Consider the following 23,362-nt stretch of genomic DNA (forward strand, 5'->3'; position numbering starts at 1 on the left):
CTTGCTGCTCTAAATGACTTTCAGAGTGATGATCGTTGGTAGGGTACATGTTGCTTCCAAGTAAAACCTCAGTCGAAGAATTAGATAAGGGAAAAGGTGATGGAAAGTCTAAAAGGAATGACTGGTTGATTCGAGTTAATCTCCCTTCATTTCTGGTCCACACTGGTGATGAAAACTTTCTTGGATAGGGAATCATGCCTCTACATAAGAAAGAAGAAAAAATCCCATTCAGGTGCTTAGGAGAGAAGAACTATTTTTTTTTGGGGGCAAATAAACAGCTAACTTTCGCTAGGCCGTCATTCTTAGCTTTTGATCACCTTATACTTAGGTAACCGAAGATGTGATCACGGTCCTTAACACCAATGGTCAGGAAACTCCCCTTTGTTTAGAAGGATCGGACAACATGCTTAGAATACCATCATCGTTCGATGTTTCTCGAACCAAAAATAAATTCATCAGGCGGACACACAAAAAACAAGCCCCAATCTAAGATTCTGCCTGATATCTCTTGGGATAACACAAGATGGTCACTCTTCGAGGGACAAGTAGGATTCCGATGCGTGGGGATATACTGCCCCATTTTTTTTTTCTCGAGGGACTATCGCGGGACTGCGGTGTTCCTACTCCTACTAGCTTCTTGTGTTAAAACAAGATTAATCATTGATGATTCTTGAATTGGTCCTCGAACACGCTAATCAAAAGTTAGTTTGTGTCGCATCCCTATCATATCTGGTCTATTTTTCTACATGATGCATGACATAGGTAGGCTTATGGGACAGAAAAGGTCAATCTTGATAGAATCGATATACCTATCGCTTATGCGAGTCATGGGTACGTGATTCTTTTAATATACCTGGGGAAGAGGTCACACGATCTAGAATGACCATATCGGTGCCTTTTTTTGAGTGGCTGAAGCACCCCATGATACACTAGTGGTCATCCTCATCGATGATTACTAATCCCGTAAAGTACATATCAGGAGTTGTAGCTTCACCAAGAATTACCCATGACTACACATGGGGTCTAACGAGTAACTACATGGCTAAATGTGTTCCCCTTGCTATGTGTATGTGCATGAAAGTGATGTAGGAAGCGGCTACAATCAAATTTTAGAGTACTTAGTATGACGTACCTCACCTCCCCGGGGGTAGAGGTATGATAGGGAGTACCCTCGTTGTTTGATTTCACTTTGAATACTATGCATGATGCGGTTAGTACAATTCAGAAGTCAGCCATACATGTTTTCACACAAAAATGGAGAGAATATTCTTGCATTTATTGGTTGCATCTATTTTCAAAAGCTTGACCATGGATGGAAGCCGCCACTGTAAGTACCACGGTCCTAGGGGGAGAGGTTTCACCTGGCCTCGGGGCGACATGGATTAGAATCCAAACTTTGTTGACAACTTATTGTGGGGATGGGAGTCATGCTTCATAGGGATGGAGTCGCCACCTAAGATTAGGGCCTAGGACCCGATGGGGTAGCCCTATCTAGTGGGAGTGGACATGGGCTACGGGATTCCATATGGTCTAGTCAAAGATTGGGTAAGGGGTCAGGTTACAAGTATGGGAAGGTGCTAGGCACCCATCTTGTCCAATTGAATCGGTATTTCTATTCTAGATGCTGAATGTCGAATATTCTCTCCTCATAAAGTATGTTTAAAGTGATTGTATGGGATTCATTCTATTTACACTATATACACTAAAACAGGAACAGGAAACATTGTAATGAAAATATAATGGTTATACATTCACGCAAGAATTCCTTGACTATCGGTGGTCCTTGGCTCAGGTGGAGACGGATGGGTGTATCGTCGCTGATTCTTCGGATAGGGTCACGACTTGATAAGGATGTTTCTTGTTATCCGTACATGAACAGAATAACGGCTGTGAACGGGGTTTCTCGCTTTTCGTATACGGACGAAATAACGATTAGGTTAGAAAGGGAACATTCATCGCTCAAGTGGGATAATCGAAGGATCTATCCATTTTCTAGGAGAAACTGCTCATAATGACTCAAACTAGCCCAAAAGAGGGGAAAAACGGTTGGACGATCGATTTGGAGGGTCTCCCTTGCCAACTTCTCCATGAAAATAGAGGTAGGGGGCCCTCCTATTTATAGGGGTACCCCACAGATCACGGCATTGTGGTGGATAACCACGGAGCCGTGGATGATAACCACCGCACCGTAGAAGATTTTTCCATGGCACCGTGGATGATGTCACTTTGGTGATGTTAGTCCTTTTCCAAGGTGCCATGGTAAAGTACCATGGCGCCGTGGACTACCTTTCACGGTGCCGTGGTGAATTACCATAGCTTCGTGTTTTGTGGGCCTTCCTGGGCTAGTTTGGGCTTACCTTGGGCTTCAATAGGAGGTAATGGTGCGACGTTTTCCATCCGTGTCCCATTGTCAACATCGCTAGGGGTGGTGGCAAAATTTAAATATCTGCAGAAGGCAAACACCAACTCCTTGCAACTGTATAGTTCACCACCAAATGTACTGCCTAAGGTAGATATCATCCCTTGATTTCTAAGGCCCTACCCGAATACATAATACACTAAGCCTATGAAACATGTAGGGAAGGTTAATACATGGAGGCGTTAACAATCGGGGTGATTCGACACTGTTTCAGCAAAGAAAAGAAGAAGAAGAGGAAGAAAAGAAGGAGAAGAAGGTAGAGTTGTGGCTTGGGCTGCCAATTGAGGTAATAAACCTCATCTCTCTTTTCCTTCATCTCTATTGTGTTCAACATGAAACCCTTACTGAAATCATGCTTGTACTCCATTTTCAGTTTGTATAAGTGTAATACAAGTTGTGAAACCCATCAAATTACTTCCCATTTTCAAGGTAAAGTTTTAACCTAATAGATTCCTTCTTTCCACTTCATTTTCCTATACTTATAACTAAGATTTATTTCAGATTAAAGCCATGAAATTACTGTCTAACATGCCAACATATGATTTAACTTAGAATCTATGAAATTGGAACCTAATTCCCTTGCATGCATGCCTAGCCCAACCATAGGACCTAAACCAAATTCTAACAATTCCTCATCTAGTATAGTGATTGAATCATTTAGAAACCAAGTTTCAGCCATGCATGTTTGATTTGGTGAAATCTGAACCCCAGCCCATCATGCATGCTCATTTTCCAAATTTTCAAATCATGAAATTCCATCATCTGGACCTAAAACTGTGTACATATTTTATCTTAGGCTGAGATTGGGTCACCCAAATCCTTGCATGTATGAAATGGGAATGATAAGAACTCAATTCCATTCATACATGTTAAATCCCAACTCAAGAGTCGAATTCTTCTACTCTTGCAGATTGACCCCAGTTTAGTTAAAATAATGTACTTCAATTATTTTGATTCTTGATTTATAAAATAAACTCATAGGGCTTTCATTTGTATAAAAATAGAATATGTCCAATTTTGTCTCTAAGTGAGCTAAAGTTTCACTTTGAGTTGCTGTAAAAAAATCAAATTCTTCTATTCTAGCAGGTTGACCCCTGTTTAGTTAAAATGACATAACTTCATCATCCGAGCTTCAATTGTTTTGATTCCTGATTTGTTAGAAACTAGACCCATAGAGCTTCATTTTTTTTGTAAGGAACCATTGTCCAATTATTCTTCTAAGTGAGCTTAAATTTCACTTCAACCCAAGCAATAACCTATATTTTCCTTTTGAAATTATGTAGTTGCAGTCTATGATCGATCCAGATTAACTAGAGACATCAATCAGAGTTGCTGTACTATGTGAATTCCATTCCAGGAGTGTGGAGCCCAGTGTCCCACATTGGATATCCCCTCGCCATGTCCCAGATACTTAGTAATGGAATTTCCCTGATAATAAGACTAAGTGGGACCCGCGTATCGTCCCTTGTAGCAAAAACTAAGGAAATAATGTGTTTTTCCATAAGGCTGCCCCTGGGAAAATGGGCCCTAAGACATTAAAAATATATAAATCCAATGCAGCCTTAGAGTCTTCTACTGTTCAAAACATAGAAGGGAGGAGAAGAGAGAAAAAGAAGAGAAAGAAGGAGAGGAAGAGGAGGAGAAGAAGAAGAGGTTGGATTACCTCTTTGCTTCTGAAAATCTGAAGGTAACCCTCTATCAAACCCACTTCCCCATCTCCTATACTCCTCCTTTGTTACTGATTTTGATCAATTCCAGAAATTAAACTAGGAATTATAATCTTTCATGCCTCCATGCAAGATTTTAATGTATTGGACAACTAGGAACTAAATCCCTTGCATGCATGCCCCCCTCTTTGATTTCTTCATTTAATCTTCTTGAACTCAGATTTATAATGAATATCAATTCCAGCCACGGGATGACTCCCTACCATGCCAATCAATGAATTTGGATTATGGTTTTGTAAGATAGAACTTGAATTCCTTACATGCATGTTCAATCCAGAGTCAATTATATAAATCTAGTACTTTATTGATCTAATTTAAACCCATTCTTATTTGTAATGGTAATTGGTGCATGCTGGAAGCCAAGCTTCAGCCATACATGGCCATTTTAATGGACCCAACCCATCATGCATGTTTGATTCCATCTCTAAAATCTATAGAATTCCATCATTTAACATAATTGAACTATATTAAGAATTGTTGATCATCATTCCAGAGCAATTGGGGAAGAACCATGCAAAAATCCCCAGTAACCATTCAAATTTTTGTGTTTTACATGGTCTGGTCTATCCACTTTGGTCAATCTGGATGGACCAGTCCAATCGACCAGAGTTGGTCCTTGAAGCCAGAAATGGATCCAAACACCTTGAAACCTTGGAAATTGAACTTGAGGGCAACTGGGAGAAAATTTCATACAATTCCCATGATCCTTTTAACCTTGCTACAATCATTGTGATAGGTTGATCCACTCTGGTCAATCTGGTTCAACCAGTCCAAACAACCAGAGTTGATCCTTAAAGCCAAACCCTTGGCTAACCATTGAGAAGCCCTTAATACTATATCTAGGACATTGGAGTGGAACCACATGGAAACCCCCAAAAATTCTTCAATTTTTCTGTATCAACCAAGAGTGGTTGATCCACTCTGGTCGATCTGGATGCACTAGTCCAATCGACCAGAGTTGCTGTTTGCCCTGTTTTGGGCCAGAACCTTGTTCAAGCTCAAAACTAAGGATACCCTAGGAACCTAACCTCACTCAAACCCTAATTAACACGTATTGATGATTTAATTAACATAGGTCATAACCTCGTGTGCAACGAAGCAAATCAAAGTCCAATCGGGACCCGACAAATAGAAGAACAACCACATCTTAGCCAAGGTGAGTGGGATAAGCACTTGAAATTTTGGGAATGTTTCTTTCATTGAATGATTGTATACCATTTCATGCATGATTGTTTAAATCTGATTTAAGCTATGCTTAATAATTCATCTTCATGCTATGCTTGCTTAGTGAAGTGTCTTATAATTAATTGTATTTTGTTTTGAATATGGATTTACTTTAAACTGCTGAATGAGTTATCGATAAGATTGGGATTGTGTGATGATGTTTGATAGGTTTAGATGCCGTAGTCCGCTTGTAAATGAGGAGTGTGGTGGCCCGTAGTATGGGATGCGGATGGCACCACTCAACTCATATGATGTCATATAGAAAGCATGTGGTTAGGAATGATATACTTGTATGCTACGACCCTTACCAAAAGGGGTCTACATGTTGGATAGTCCTCCCGGGGAAACCAGCGATTCTGATTAAGGACTGGGACCGGCAGGTTCCCAGTGTAACTTAGATATTGATGTTAGGTGGATTAAAAGATAGAACTGAATCTGATGCATATAGGATTGATATTTGTTGTGCTTGCTTGCATGATTTATTTCACTCATTAGGCTTAGTGGAGCTCACCCCTCGAGGAAACCCCCTTTATAGATGATTTTGCAGGTACTGGTTTACCAACGGGCGATGAGACGGATGATGGAGTTATAGATCTCCTTATCTTGCTGTCGTGTGACGATCTTGAGGTGATTTTAATTTTCTTTCTTTTAAAAGTGTAATTATCAAGATATTATAGCATAGATATTTGGGATTTTACTGTAAATGATATAATCCATCTTTTGGGTAGTTCAAGTCTTCCATTGCACTCTGATAAACATTTATTATCTATCTCCTATTTTTGTGTGGTTTGTGACATGTAAGTATTATTTCTGGATCTTGGGGGATTGTCAGATATCGTAGGTTATCCGGGTCACTAATCGGATCCTCCTAGGGGGTGGGTTCGGAGTGTGACAGGACTTGTTGGGGCCTCTCCTACCCCTTATAACACACTCTTGTACACCTCCTAGGTAACTTATTGAACACGGTGAGGCGTGTTGGGCTATGAACGGGCAGCGAACCCTAACTTCGATTGGCGAACTAATGGGTGAGTGGGCTTGGGTGTGGTTTAATTTGGGAGTGTTTTGCATTATAATATGTGAAAGTATGCCATGTTTCATGCATAATTGCATACTTGCATAATCTAATTGCGTATGTTTACATGTGTTTATATTTTGATAGATATGTATTATGAAAGTGATTGGAAAGGTATGGAATGAGATACGATGGTCAGGTATACCAACACCGGGATCATGTGAGATTTTGTTTATTATTATCATGTGTTATAATTGGTCTGTCATGTACCGTGTCGCGCTGGTACCCGAGTACTAGATGGTATAGGATGTCGATGCACCCGGAATACCTCTCAACATGATAAAATCATATAGTATCATGCGGTTAGGGTTATGTTCCCCTTGCTACGACCCTTACCAATAAGGGTTTAGGTGTTGGATAACCAGTGCCCTGTACATGTGCTTGAGGAGGTGTGCGAGGCTAGGTCAGGGATGATCATTGGTTATCGGGGTATGCCTCTGGGTGGCATGTGACTACGATCGATGCAGGGCTCCAAAGTAACAACTGAGGTTGCATTGCGGCGTTAAACGCAAAGTGACCCGGGATGTTTCCCAAGTTGTTACAGTAGCATTAACCTAGTGACTTAGACATGTTTTCTTGGTGGATAATATTGTTAATTAATGCGTGCATCATGGACTATCTGTTATTGCTTGTGTGTTCCCCATCCCTTCATTAGGCTCAGTGGAGCTTACCCCTCTTTACACACCCTTTTTAGATCTGTTTGCAAGTGATGTTTTGGTGGCGAGCCCTGAGGGTCCTTCTTTTGGGTATGATTTATTCGGTGCCGGTGACCCGTAGTTGGTGACTGAGGATCATGGTGCTGGGTGTTCATGTGATAATTGGGCCTATGGGGCACCTTTGTCGAGGAACTGTTACCTTTTCCTTCTTTTGAGTTTTACTATTTGTATGTATAAGCTTTTATAATTATACTTACTTTTGTCTAGGTCTTTGCTGATCTTTTGAGATAAGTTGCTAAATATTGATTTATCTATCACTTAGCTGAAAGATTATTATGTTACTATTCTAAACGCTTCCACACTCTCCTTTGACTTACATTATTATTGTAATGTAAGTATTTTGCTTCTTCACTCTGATGTATTTGTGATATTTATGATGAGTTGGCTGTGGATTGGCCACTACATCGAGATCCTGGTGGTGGTTTAGGATGTTGCTAAGCATCCTAGTCATATAAAAACCTTAAGGTGGGGTATGGGTGTGACACTTAGGGCATTAACTACATCACTCTCTCCCCTTGTGTTACACCCCTATCCCAACAAGGGATAAAGAACAATAAAAGGGTATGACTAGGATGCTTACCAACATCCCAACCACTAGCAAGATCTCGATGCAGTGGCCAACTCACAGTCTTAAACCAATATTAAATTAGAGTAATATCAAAGTGCGGAAAGTAAATGAATATTATATTTCAAAATATCAAAAATAAGCGGAAGCGTCTACAATATTAAAAGGGTCCGAGTCTATGTGAAAATTAACTTAATATATATAACATTTCAGCCCCAGGATTAACGGAAAGCTAAAACAACAGTAGTATTACCAAAGTTATACAATGTAAATGATAGATAAATAGTAAAAGATAAAGTTGCCCAGCAATCGAAGCCCTAGGTCACCAATTTCGATCGATTCACGTTAAAAGGGGGAAGCACCATCAAGGCACCACCTGCATACATCTAAAAAGAGTTGCACAACGGGGGTACGCAACACTGAACCAGTGAGGGGATGGGGAATGCACATACAAGCAATTCACATATAGTCCATGATGCATGTAATTATTATCCATCTTCCCACCTAGCACACAGTTCTAAGTTAAAGGTATATACTACTGTAACAACTCGGGAGATACTATGGGTCACTTAACCTATCACCACAGGAAAACCTCAATTGTTATCATGGGGCCTGCGCCGGCCGTAGTCATCACCACCCAGAGGCAAACCCCGATGGTCAAAGTCATCCTTGACCTGGCCTCTCTCACTCTCCACATGCCACAGAGAGCTCTGACCACCCAACACCTAAACCCCTGTTGGTAAGTGTCATAGCATAGGGAATGAAACCCTAACCGCAGTTATACTACATGAAAACCTATCGTCTCGAGAGGTATTCCAGGTATATCAATGTCCCATTCCATCTAACACCTGGGTAACAGCACGACACGACACATACAGGCAAATATGACAAATAATAGAAATTTATATATATATATATATATAGATATATTCTTGGGGTCCTGATGTCGGTATCTCCCGGCATCGTAACCCAAAACAATTCACATCATCATAATCATCATCATCATCAAATAAGAAATAAATGTAATTATGCAATTATGGTTATAATGATGCAAATAGTATAATAGACATATGTGTAATATATTCAAAACCAAACAATCACCCAAAACCTACTCACTAATAGTTTGAAAATCGTTCGATGTGTTTGGTATGGATTGCCCTGATACACGCTTTCCCGAACAAGTTAGGTAGCCTAGGGATACCTGAAACATAGTGTTAAAAGGTGAGGACGGGTCCCACGAGGAGCCCCAAGCATTAATGTTGAGCTTAGCAAAATACAACACGAATGGACGTAGGGACGGAAGCACCAACCCGATTCCATTCCTGGTTTCGTTCAGGCTATGGAGCCAAAATACACTGGACGGATTCATGGACAAAACCTACTCAGTGGATCCGTTCGTGCATCCGATCGATTCCCTGAGAAATACCGAAGGATTCAGAACTACAGACGAAAGCAATCAGGGTGGTTCCGTTTGTGGTTCCGCCCGGGCCAGAACATGAAATCCTTAAGTCAGTCTAATTCCTAGCCTTCTTCCTTGAGGTCCAACAGCCTCAAGGGCCAGGGGAGGGTGTCCTAAACCTTGCTAAGGGCATAATGTCACATAACATTCATTGGTCTTGGGAGATTCCATGGATTGGTCTCACCTTAGGGTTTTCCATTTCTAGGTTGAGGTCATAAGTCCCTTAGGACAACAAGGGGGTTGTAATAAAGGCCTTTCAAGGGTTGTAGGTACGAGGCAAAATCCTTTTTGTGATGCTTATTACATAGCTAGGCTCAAACCTTGGGTCCCAAGTGGAACCCTAGGTTAATGTCAAATTTCCAAGATTCCCAACTCAAACCAATGAGGGGAAGGGGGGTTTAAGGGCATCAAGGGTAGACCTTGGCAGCACGATAGGTCACTTAATTAATGTACTTAAGGGTGCACTTTAACTGGTAACTAACCCCAGTTAAAATTTAGCAAGCCCAACACAAACAGCCACGATGGGGGTGAGGTCACCGAATTAAAATTCTGTTCTAGAGTTGCTGTCAAAAAATAACATCAATGTTTAGGCCCACTTTATAGGGTCTTACATTTGGATTGGGTCTAAGGTTCCTTCATAATAATTGTAGCCCTTGAGTCTAGTTTATAATGCAACTTTAATTGTGTCGATACGATATGTATAGATAAAGTTATGGCCAAAATATTGAGAAGCGGTCAAGTTGTCAGTATGGACGGATTTATAGACGAAGGCACCTATGGGAATCCATTCGTGGTTCCGTTCACAGTGACCAAAAACCCGAGAGGAACGGATTAACAGACAGAGGCAATAGGGTGAGTCTTGTCCTTAGTCTGTTGGGTTATAATGCTCTGAAAGTAGGGAAAGAAACTATGAACGGAGGCACGATGGTGGTTCCATTCGTTAGTCTTTTCACAGCAGAGCACGGGTTTTCAACCCAAAACTCCTCCAAACTGATTCCTAAGGCCATTAATGGCAATAAGGGCTTGTAGGGATGGTTACTAAAGTTCATTTGGGTCCTAATAACCCTAATGGTACAATGAATCAAAGCATATATGGTTCATACCCAATTAGTCAACCCAAACTTGGGTTTTTGGGTGAAAACCCTGGGTTTTTGGGTGAAAACCCTAGGTTTTCATGGCTTGGGTTGTATGGTACATCATTGGGAGGATCAAGGGTGTGCAATGGCACCCAAAGAAACTATGACCAAGTCCCAACATAAGAGCATTGAGTCCCAAGTGGAACCCAAGCTAAATCCAACCTCAAGATCCAAAACCCTAAACTAACAACTAGAGAAATGGAGAGGGAGAGTTGAGAAGACAACTTACAACCAAAGGGGAAGCAAGAACCAAGGCTAGGTGAGCCCCCTTGACCTCCTCCCTACTCTTCTTCTTCTTCTTCTTCTTCTCCTTCCTCTTCTTCCTTCTTTCCTTCTTTTCTCCTCTTTCTTCTCCACGGTTTGGCTTAGATGAGAGTGAAATGAGATTTTTGAGCTAAGTCCTCTTTTTATAAAATGAAATGGGCCCTAGGGCCTGTTTGGATGGTAGCCGAAAACTCCAACTCATTAAGGCTCTAAAGTGCTAGGGTCCTAAAGTCTTGTTTGGCTTATCTTAAAGCCCTAGGATGTGATTTAGGATTCGGGCCCGTTTGGTTGGCCATCTTTAGGACTCAAAACTCATTAAAGCCCATGTTGAGCAATGTGGGCCCACCATGCCCAGGAACATAGCAACGGTGTCTGGAATACGGACACGTGCGTCCCACACACAAAACAAACAACAAAAAGCATAAGACAGCATAGAAGGATTAACGAAAGAAAGCACAATAGTGGTTCCGTTCGTTAGTCCGTTCCAGCTAAAAAAGCTGAACAGCAATAGTGAAGTATTCAGGCCTTGGCCCGCACTTCGAGGACTTCAAGGGGATTACATATACATAAGATCTTAGGGGTTAAAATCTCACCCATTGTGTGGTCTAATCGGCCATCAAGGTGTGAATCCCATCCTTGTGTTTGAGGTTTCCCTATGACTGTTATGGTCCAAGATCACAGGTGTTGACCGTTGGCAGCGTTGCGACACTCGTTAGTAAAAATTCAATTTGGCCTAGGAAATTAGGGTGTATTTTGGGTGCAGGTGTAACACCTTGAGAGCTCCACCAAGCACATCTTCACAATTGAAGGCCTAAATAGGGAGAGACAACCAATGATTTTCCCTTTGGGCCTTCTCCTCAATTTTTTTCTCACAATGGATTTTTATCGAGTAATGGAATTTATACCTGAACTGTGCAATTGGAAACTTTGGCTAAGTAATTAAGTGCTGATAGCCTAATACAACTTCCTTATCTCAGGAGAGAGGATCAAAAACCATTTGACAGGTCCTCTAGACCATTTGAGAATGGAAGGTTAGCAACATTTCATTAATCTCCATAAGGTGATTATTGGGAATAATCCCACATTGCTTAAGTTTGGAACCCTTGGCTGTCTTCATATACTAGTTGGGCCCCTCTACCTAGGAGTTTGAGCTGTTGGGATGGAATCTAACATGGTATCACAGGCCCATTATATTAATTAAATTATAAATCTCGATGTACGGTCATTCTGCCTACACGTCCCAACATGTCTTTCTACATGTATGCTCATTCTGGCTACATTTGAGGGGGAGTAATGACAATAATTTCATATTTCTTTGGGACTTTAGAATCCAACATTGATTATCAGTTTGGTCGACTTTAAAGCAACAGTGATGATAAAATGAAACTATGGAAGGATGCAGATAGTGGACTTTGTTTTGTGAGGGTCCATTGGAACAATACGAGAGAGAGAGAGAGAGAGAGAGAGAAGGGAATGAGATAGATTACACTATGTAGAGATAGGAGAGGAATACAGGTGAGATGAGATTCTTGTGCATGATGATGTGCATGGATAGATTCAATACACCCCTCAAATGGAAGTGTTGTAAAACGAATCTTCATCTTGTCAAGTAGAAGTTGGGATCAGGCACCAGGAAGCTCTCTCGTCATTATGTTGCCGAGTTGGTCTATGGTTGAGATAAAGTGCACTTGTAACAATGTGTCATTAATCTCTTAGCACATTAGCACACATGTTAGTATACCCAAACACACACCACACAATGGTTTTCATATTCAAAACATATATATGCATGTATTGATTTAGCCAAATAATATGGAGATCGATTTTTATAAAGCGGACTACGAGGCCTAACACCTTCCCTAGACCATAACTTATACTCATCCTTAGACTAATGGTTAGACCAATTCCCTATATATGGATAAGTTGTGGAGTCGTTTTATATTATGTATGGTGGCGGTAGTTCCAAATGGGTTGTAGCAGAGGAACAAGCACGATGGATGGTGGAGGTGGTGATGGTGATGGGTTGCTTACAAAGGTAAAATTGGAAATAATTCTGATTTTTTAGAACAAAACCTGCTAGCGAGGTGGAGGCTGCCGTCCTTGACCCTAGCTAACTTATACCCGTTCTGGAACAATGGTGCCTAACACCTACTCTCTATGCTTTGGTTCACCTCTTTCACATTTCCTATGCGAGGTGGAGGGCACATGGTGATCCTTCATTCATTTTATATGGTGCTCAGAAAAAGGTAAGGTGGGCTCAGTTGCTTTATGGAATATTATGGGCGTTGAAGAACAACGTTCCTCGAATCTGAAATTGAATGAATAAAACCTATTTTTTCACAAAAACTACCAAAGTAATATTCCAAAAGATCGTTCCTTAGATCTTAACAAGAAAAAGTAATCATATTTTGACAAAAAAATGGCTAGGTAAGATTTCAATAGATTTTTAGAGCATATGGATTGAAGAAACTAGCACATTGGTTAGCTGTTTACCATTTTCATTGGATTTAATGTCGCCGAATATAATAATTTTAACAAAAAATAAAAGGTGGGGTTATCATTGAAGAACAACGTTCCTCAGGTCTTAAAGTCAATGAATAAAAATTATATTTTTCCAAAATCTGTCAGGTAAGATTCCAAAAAATCTTTCCTCAGATCTTAAATATAGACAAACATAAATCATATTTTCCAAAAAAAGGTTAGGTAAGATTTCAAGATATTTTGATACGATAAACATAAATCATATTTTCCAAAAAACGGTTAGGTAAGATTTCAAGATATTTTGATACAATAAACATAAATCATATTTTCCAAAAAACGGTTAGGTAAGATTTCAAGATATTTTGATACGATAAACATAAATCATATTTTCCAAAAAACGGTTAGGTAAGATTTCAAGATATTTTGATACAATAAACATAAATCATATTTTCCAAAAAACGGTTAGGTAAGATTTCAAGAGATTTTGATATGATAAACATAAATCATATTTTCCAAAAAACGGTCAGGTAAGATTTCAAAAGATTTTGATACGATATGGCCATGTAGCCACTTTCTACTCCTATATGAAGGGTACTCATGCGAGATGGTTTACTCATCATGTTTAGTAGCCTAAACCACCTTCAGTCCCATGCTTCCTTAGAGGACGTTGTCACCATCAACAAACCGATAGTTTTTGCTACTCAAGTTCACTCATAAACTTCGTGGAATCTAAGTCTAAAATGGTTAGGTAGCTTGCAAATGCATCATATGTAGGAGATTGGCACCTCTTTCTCTCTTTCGCTCTTGTGTGTGTGTGTTTACCTTTGTTTTGTTTACAAAAGAGATGTATTTGTTTAGGGATTTAGGAATATTACTAAAGTTGTTTTTTTTTTTTTTTTTCTGGTTCAATTAAAAAACTCAAAATGAACATTCAGGCAACAAATGCTACCTCACCAACAGATAGAGTTCCAAAAGCATGTAAAGGTGATGGAGGCAAGTTACATTGGATCAACGATTTACCAAATTTTAGAGTGAGTATATCATTCCATGTCCTTCATTATTATATTTTCTCCCTCTCATTTTTTATTTTTCCATAATTTTAGGTACTCTATTTTTTATTTATTAATTTTTCTTTATTACTTTTATACCTTCGTCGGAATTCGGAATCTATCGAACTCTCCTTCCTCAAAAACCCTCTCCCTCTTTCCCTGAACTCCATACCATACGGTCTCAAGTCTCAACCACCATCCCCCAAAAACACATATCAGTGGCGAAGTGGAGAACAAGGTCTCCCCGAGGGCTCTGCGGTTCTCTGATTTGATGTCCGAGGAATTTTGTGGATGAGAAAATGGGTCGGAGTTTTGTAAGATATAAGGTTAGAGCATCTGTACAGTTGAAGTGGGGGAAGTTTAGTGAGGATTTTGAATTAAAGGTATTATTGTAAGGCTTCTTGGCTAGAAAACTCTGAGAGAAGTGGTAAAGCAGAATAACAAAATCGCTTGATTAATTCATCTGCTTCCAAACGATTTCTGGTTTCGATTCTCACTACATCACCAAAATTAAATCCATTAACGATGGAAAGGATCCTCACATATCTGTGACCACCCAATTTTTGTTACAGTTTTGACCATGGTTCATTTACTTTCTTGGTGACATTTTATACAAACAAGTTAACAATAGCCACTCCAGTTACAATATCTGGGTTCCTGTCTTTAACGACTTAGATTACACACATTAACATTAAAAATCGAAACATGCCTTTTTTTTTAAATTTTGATGAAAGATGAGAATATGCCTCTGCTAAAAAATTTAATTGGAATCTGAAGTAGTATTCATTTGATATTCTTATTTTGTTCTGTTGGAGAAGTGTACAGTTGGTAGTAGGACCCAACATGCATCTCAATCATCTGGATCAAATGCAAGGCTGTTGGGAACCATTGTAACTAGCTACATTCTCTCTTGGGAGCTATCCTTCATGTCTACTCTTGAAGCTGGGGAGCTTGTTAAGAGCCACATGAATAAACACATATCAATCAAAGGCATCTCCAAAGCTGCAGAGTTGAAGTTCTATCTGGAAAAACTAGTCAACTGCAACATTGGGAGGTCGTTTTCAACAAGTAATTTAATTTTTTATCTTGGTCATTTGATTTCAGTTTTCTCTTTTTCTTTCAACTTTCTACATATACATTTTCTATGTCATTTTATAGCTCTTTGCCAATTGTTAATTTTTTTATGGGAGAATATTTTCTGTGCCACAGCGCAGGCTGCGCCCAGGCACATGGGCCTGCCACTCAGGGGGACAGGGTATTGCACACACCCCCATCTGCTTGGGCGCAGCCTGCGTTGCGGCACAGAGAACAGCACCCCTTTTTTTAATAATTGAAGCTTGTAATATCTGTTCAATTTGTACACTATATATTTCATAGATATACAACTTTTTTAATCTCTCATTTGTGGCTAGGTAATGGTTTTTATTATATTTTGAAATATAACAAACCATGCTTGGCATTGATTTTTTTTTTGTATACTTAGGTCTTACATGTCCATTTTGAATTGGGGTTTGGAATTCTTGAATCTTGACCTTCTGCATTAAAATTTTAGCAATATGAACATATATCAATATAATTCTTGTGAATCCTCTAGGTTTCAGATCAAGAAGATTTGCAAGGCTTCAAAGCGTTGGCTGGGAAGAACCTTTACGTGAGATTAAGCTGCAGTACTGGTGTTGTTGTGGGAATGAAAATGGTGTCCAAAGGCATCTAGAAAGTCCTTGACTACCTCCATAATTATTTCCATGGAAATGTATGGTTAATTTGATGCATCTTGCTTAAATTTCATTGACTCTGCAAATTTCTGTGCTGCTACAAGAAAAAGAGGCTACATTCATAATCTTCCACCACTCACAATTCATGAAGCATTTCCATTGACCAAGAAGTGGTGACCTTCATGGGTAAGAGAACAAAACTAAACTGTTTAAAGACTAGCAATGGCAGTGCAAAAGTGACAGAAAGGATAAGGCTGGCCTTAGAAAATTGGGATGAGGAACCAACTCTGAGGACCCAAAAATACATTCTTTTTGAATGTAAAAGGTGGAATTATGTTTTGGTTGGAAAGAACAAAGTTGCCCCTCTTGAGCCAGAGGAAATAGAGATGCTCATGGGATACATTAAGTAACCACACTAGAGGGGGTGGAACCAGTTTGACAGATAGGATTAAAGCTCTTGGTAATTCATTTCAGGCTAGTGTTCTTCCAAGTCATACTCTTTTTTTGTCCTTTCAATTATAGAATTTTTCCTTTTCCTATATTTAAATCATCACAAGTATATATTCGTTTCAGGTAGACACAATTGCTTTCCATCTCTCAGTCATGAAGAATATCTATAACAATCCCCTCAATACTTAAGTGCTTTATATCATGTATGGCTGGCCTTAGTAAGTGCTTTATACACTGTATCTGCTGCTAACTCACTGTCAATATCTATAACATTTCCCTCAATACTTAAGTCCTTGATCATCTTTCTCATATCCATATCTGGTTATTCAGTCTTCATCTTTTCTAGATATTTTTTGTTCCAAATTGTTTAGGAAATTTTGGTTCGGATAAGAAGCCAGCTGCAGTGAACTGGATTAAGGGCCGTGGAAAATCTGTAGTCTATGACGCAATTATTAAAGAAGAGGTGGTAAGAAAGGTACTCAAAATCAGTATCTGCGCGCACTTGTAGAGCTTAATATGCTCAAGAACCTAGCATGGATTGGCAGTGGCCAAAGCTCTGGGTGGCTTCAATGCGCATGCAAGCAACAAAGTCACTGCTATCTACAGATCAACTGGCCAAGATACAACCCAGAATATTGTGTGATCTCACTGCATCACCTTGATGGAACCCATTAACGATTGAAAGGGTCTTCAGATTTCTGTGACCATGACTTCCATTGAATCTAAGATTCCTAATAGGTGTACGTTGTGGAACACAGCATCCTCATGTAACTTGGATTATTATAATGTCCAAACCCTTGTAGACTTGAATTTATCATAGTTAATTACCTCTGCATGGAATTTAGTTGCAAGAAATATTGCAAGTTTGGACTTCCTTGTCCCAGTTGGACCCATCAAAAAGTATAATTTTTTTGATGCTTTTTTATTTTTATGATGAATAAATGTATATTCAATAAGCCTGGAAGAAGAAGAACCGTCAAATTGGAGAAAAAAGGAAAAAATGAAGAAGAGAATGCGGAACAAAAAGGACCGTCACACTTCCCTGTAGGATGGGGTAGGTTGGTTCCAAGAAGTATCAATTTGGCTATTCCTTGGGGACTCCACCCAGAGGCCGAAAGAATGACTAAATTTAGTTGTTTCATAGTTGATGATATCCCTAATCTTGGAAAATGTTCTGGATTTGAAAGTCCATTTTCTAAGGTTACGTTCTCTTCATATATGATAAATCATTGCATTGAATGCATGGTTTCCCAACTTGTTACACCCGGCCTGTAAAAATTACTTTTGATTCACTGCTATTCTCTTTCGGAAGGAAGAATCTTTCGCGAAGATATGGAGTGCTCCCAATTACGTCTTTCGAGATCACAAAAGAGATTGGCCATTCAAAGGTGATGGATGTCCTCGTGGGCTACCCAACATAACCAACAAGAATAAGACTGAACTATGCCTCGCTCTAGCAAAAATGATTGAGTAAGAAGAGATAATGAGAGAGCCCTCCAAGTGGTTGTTGGTTTTGCTGGCTTGAAATTCGGCAACAGAGAAGAGTGCTTATACTTTGTTTGGATCCTGCATATAGGGTTTTTTCAAATGCCGCCCTAAAAATGGCCAAACTTATGAATGCCCCCCTAAACTTTCACTAATTCCAATTGCACCCTTACTTTCCAAACTAAGTACCACTATAATCCCTCCCGTTAGTCAGAGACGTTATGTTATAACGGATCCCAATTTTTGAACATTGTTGGATCATTCTGCCCCTTGATAGGGTAGAATGACAAAAATGCCTTTACTTGAAGAAAAAAAACAAAAAAAAAAAACCTGTAACTCATCTTCCCATCAAATCGATTGGGGACGATGAGTTGCAGGTATCCTTCAACCCATTTGCAATCATCCTGCCACCACAGTCGCTGCTCTTTGTGTTCTGCCTCACTTCTCCTTCACGAAATCTCAACCTCAAAACCCAATCCGACACTTCTGAGCTTCACCGGAGCTGCGATGATTCCTCACTCATACCCCGTGGGCTCTTATAACAAAGCTTAAGAGCTCGCGTCTACCATCCTCACCTCTTCATCTCCTCCCAAGATCTCTACCGCTTGCACTACAATCGAAGCATTCCTCCGTAAGCACAACGCAGACCAGTGCCAATCCTGTTCTGGGTCGCGTTTCCTTCTCTAATTCGTAAAATTTTTGGATTCAATGAATCCTCGTCGTAGAAATCATCCATGTCTAGTGATGGATTGATCAGATTTAGGCTTCCAATGATTCTAAGCTTGCAGGTAGGGTCTTCAACCTGCTTTCCCCATCTGGTGTTTTGATTTCATCGATTTTTGCTGTAGATCGGCATTCTCTGGTGAAAAATGTGTTCCCGATTGAGAGATTGTCGGAATGGGCGAGGTTTATGCTTCAGAATAAGAGAGAGATTGTCGTGTCTTATCGAATTTATACCTATTGTTCAAAGGGAGGATTAAAGAGGATACGATTAAGGGTTCTTTCCATTTTTGCCAACTCTGCGATTTGGAGGAGTTGAAGAAAGGTTCGAGTGTTCTCCCCTTTTAGAACCTTCCACCCATGCCGTCAGTCGATATGAGACTGTCAACTGTGCCAAAATCAGTTGTGAAAGATGCGGATCGGGCAAGGGTTTTACGATCTGGGAGACGGTTGTTGTCTGAATCTGCTGGCAGGAAGCTACGGAAAGGTTCAGAAGTTGAGGTGTGGTTTTGGCTGCTTGATCGTTCTGGCGATGTGGATGATGTTCTCTATTGCAAGAAATCCCTGCAAATCTAACCAATCTTAAGGAATGGAAAGGAATGGCTTATGGTTTCAAGGGATGATTGCAAATGGGTTCAATCGAAGGGGTTTGTACAGATGATTGCAAATGGGTTGAAGTATACTTGCAACTCATCTTCCCCTATCGATTTGGGGAAGATGAGTTGGAGGTTTTTTTTTTCTTCAAGTAAAGGCAATTTTGTCATTCTACCCTATCAAGGGGCAGAATGGTCCAATAATGTTTAAAAACTGGGATCCATTATAACATAACATCTCTGACTAACGAGAGGGACTATAGTGTTACTTAGTTTGGAAAGCAGGGGTGCAATTGGAATTAGTGAAAGTTCAAGGAGCATTCGTACATTTGGCCATTTTCAGGGGGCATTTGAAAAAAACCCATATATATATATATATATATATATATATATATATATATATATGTATGTATCCTTTTGGATTCAAAAATAGGTTTATGGATGTATTATACTTAATGTAGCCAAATAATATGGAGACCAATTTTTACTGGGTGGACTTGGATGCCTACCAGATTCCCTAAAGTGTAACTTAGACCCATTCTCAGACTAATGGTTAGATCAATTCCTCATTTGATGAGTCATAGAGTCAATTATATATTATGTATGGGTCTAAGACCCTAATTTAAGTGGTGACTCTCTATGCTTTGATATACCTCATCTCCATCTCCAATGTGAGGTGGATGGCACATTGCGATCCCGCGTTCATCCATAGTCCTCAAAAAAAAGGTAAGGTGGGCTTGGTTGCTTTATGGAATATTGTGGGCATTGAAGAAAAACGATCCTTGGATCTGAAATTGAATGGAATGAATATATATATATATATATATATATATACTTTTTCTTCCAAAAATACCAAGTAAGATTCCAAAAGATTATTCATAAAAAAAAAAAAAAAAAGATTCTAAAACATCGTTCCTCAGATCTTAACAACAAAAATTAATCATATTTTGCCAATAAAATGGCTATATAAGATTTCAAAAGATTTTGAGAGCATATCGATTGAAGAAACTGGCACATTTGTTGGTCGTCTACCACTTTCTTCGGATTTAATGTCGATAAATACACATAATTTTGCCAAACAGATAAGGTGGAGGGCACGTAGCGATCTCGCGTTTGTCCATGGTCCTCACAAAAAGATAAGGTGGGCTTGATTGCATTTTGGAATATTGTGGGCATTGAAGAACAACGTTCCTCGGATAAGAAATTGAATGAATAAATTCGATTTTTTTTACAAAAATTAGTAAGTAAGATTTCGAAAGATTGTTCCTCGGATCTTAACAACAAAAATTAATCATATTCTGCCAAAAAAATGGCTAGGTAAGATTTCTAAAGATTTTGAGAACATATCGATTAAAGAAACTAGCACATTAGTTAACAATTTACCACTTTTCTGAGATTTAATGTCGACAAATACAGATAATTTTGGAAAAAAATATAGGGTGGAGGGCACATGGCGATCCCGCTTTGTCCATGGTGATCACAAAAAGGTAATGTGGGCTTAGTTGCTTTAAGGAATATTGTGGCCGTTGAAGAACAATGTTCCTCGAATCTGAAATTGAATGAATAAAATTTATTTTCTTACAAAAACTACCAGGTAAGATTCCAAAAGATCATCCCTCAGATCTTAACAAGAAAAGTTAATCATATTTGCGATAAAAATGGTTAGGTAAGATTTCAAAAGACTTTGAGAGCATATGGATTTAAGAAAGTAGCAAATTGGTTAGCCGTTTACCACTTTCCTCAAATTTAATGTCAATAAATATAAATAATTTTACCAAAAAAGATAAGGTGCATTTGGTTGTTTTATGAAATATTATGGGCATTGTTGAACAATGTTCTTCAGATTTTAAAGTCAACGAATAAAAATTTTATTTTTCCAAAATCTTCCGTGTAAAATTCCAAAATATCTTCCCTCATATCTTAATGATCCACAAAAATATATCATATTTTTCAAAACATGGTTACTGGTTAGGTAAGATTTTAGAAGATTTTGATATGATATGGACCGAAGAAAAATGAGCATATTGGTTGGCTCGTAACCACATTTTACTGATTCTATATCAAGGGTGCTCATGCTAGATGGTTTACTCATCAGGTTTAGTGGCCGAAACCATCTTCAATCCCCATGCCTCCTTAAAGGACAGTTGTGGCCATCAACAAACCAATAGTTTTTGCTACTCAAGTTCACCTATATACTTTGTGGAATCTAGCTAGAAAATGTAGCATAGGAGATTGTTACCTCAGCTGCAGCTCTCTCTCTCTCTCTCTCTCTCTCTCTCGTGTATTTACCTAATTTATGTCAGAGATGTGTTTGTTTAAGAAAATAATTTCCTTTTATACTAAAAGGTGTTAGGAATATTACTACAGTTGTATTTTTTTCTGGTTCAGTTAAAGAATTAAAAATGAACGTTAAGACAACAAATGCTACCTCAACAAAAGCATGAAAGGTGATGGAGACAAGTTACATTGGATCAACGATTTACCAAATTTTAGAGTGAGTAAATCATTATCATGTAAAAGTCTCCTTTCTTTTCTCTCTCTCTCTCTCTCTCTCTCTCTCTCTCTCTCTCTCCCTTCTCAGTTTTGACAATGCCACCTGTTATGCAAAGAAAATTGCCAGAATCCTTTGATAACACTTCAATTTATGACTTGGAGATCTAGAGATCTCCAATTGGTTCAAACGGTGCGGGTCTGAACCAGAACACAAGGAAGAAGAGGAGAGATAGGGAAAATGAGATCTAGTTCTATCACAATCGAGAGAGTTTTTTTGAGCGAGTAAGAGAGAGAGAGTGTCCCCTTCCTCTGATCCAGCACCTCCTATTTATAGCTTTTCCACGGGTCGTAGTTGTCTCATTGATTTTCCATGAATACCCCTTCAGAATCTTGATTTCCTACCCTTGGGTTTTAGTAGATCGATACCCTTCTTGAATCTTGATTTCATGTCCCTCGACTCACGTGGACCGGGCCACCTTAGGTCATCTTCCTCAATCTCCTTGTCCACTATTCACTTTCGGAACCCTACTAACCACGTGCCCCCACGGGATTGGACAATGAGAAATTGTTCATATCATTTGCCCCCCACTCCTTATGCTGGAGACCGAACATAAGGAGTATTCAAACTTTTCCTTGGAGTTCAACTTAGTAGATCATGCCATCGTTGTTGTGGTTGAAGATATGGATTTGATGATTGGCTTGACATGCGTGCTCGGCTGTTGCACGGATATGCTCTTTCTCAACGCATGCTCGAAGTAATTTATCACTTTTAAGATCATGTTCGGGTCCTATGAATGCATCATCATTCGTCCGCCGCCGTTTGCTATTTTATTTTCTTTCTAAAAAATTTCCTTTTGTTACTCTTTCCATTTTGGGGATCCATGCTTTTCCTCGGAGAGCATTCAAAAAGTTTAAACTTGAACTCTTCTTCTCCAGGGTAGTTACTTGTTGTTTAAGCTTTCCTTGAGCGATTCGATGCATCTTCTCATCATTTCCTTTTCTTGGTTTTCGTTATTTGATCTCCACCGCACATTTGAATCTGTGAAATTAATCTGGGGCGTTCCTTGCCTTCATATTCCAGTATTTAGGTACTGTCTCTCTCATCTTTCTGTTTTCCTTCATTGGCTTCTGGTTCTCTATTACTTTTTCAAGTCCTTCAAGCGGCTAAGCTCTTCCCGTTCATTCGCCATCATCTGAAGACTCTTTCTTTCACTTAGCGTCAACTCCTTCTTCGATTCCCAAACTTACTCGAGTAAGTCTTTCTCTCTTCTCCTTTTGTCTATTGATTACTTTGCTTTTCTTCAAGAGAATGTCTGCTACGGAGAGTTCTTCTAGGTCCAAAAAAGAGGACGAAGTTATTGCTTTGTTTAAAGAAGGGGAACGTTTATACTATCCCCCGATTAATCCTTCAATAGATGAGGACCTCCCAGAGTATCGCCCGACGGGGCCTATTCAACAATCTCGAGTGCACTCTGGCGCTGACGCTAGTTCATCCAACCCTAGTTCCTCAAAGATGAAAATGCCAATGAAACCTTCTCCCCCTCCTAAACCTGCTTACAAGAGGAAATTGTCCAAATCTTCAAAGAAGAAAGTTGATGATGGTAGCAATTCACCCTCTGATCCCACGAGTAGGAAACCCCTTGAGGATATCCCCTCAATGATTGGGATTCTGAAGTAGTTGATTACCAGAGGGTCTACTCCATTCATGATTTCATTGGTCTCAAGGCTGCCGACCCCAGTGATAGGCTCAACTCTCAATTTCCTGAAGAAATTGCAGTAATTGTAGACGCTTTC

General features: G+C 39.4%; 1 long non-coding RNA gene across 1 annotated transcript; it reads left to right on the forward strand.

The window, feature by feature from the left end:
* The first annotated feature begins 17,042 nt into the window (after positions 1 to 17,042).
* LOC122650163 lies at positions 17,043 to 22,779 on the forward strand. Its single transcript, XR_006331391.1, has 3 exons — positions 17,043 to 17,177; positions 19,267 to 19,270; positions 22,768 to 22,779. It is a non-coding gene; the product is annotated as an uncharacterized LOC122650163 (long non-coding RNA).
* Positions 22,780 to 23,362: the final 583 nt, after the last annotated feature.

Source organism: Telopea speciosissima, chromosome 2 (genome assembly GCF_018873765.1).
Source record: "Telopea speciosissima isolate NSW1024214 ecotype Mountain lineage chromosome 2, Tspe_v1, whole genome shotgun sequence".
Classification (NCBI taxonomy): domain Eukaryota; kingdom Viridiplantae; phylum Streptophyta; class Magnoliopsida; order Proteales; family Proteaceae; genus Telopea; species Telopea speciosissima.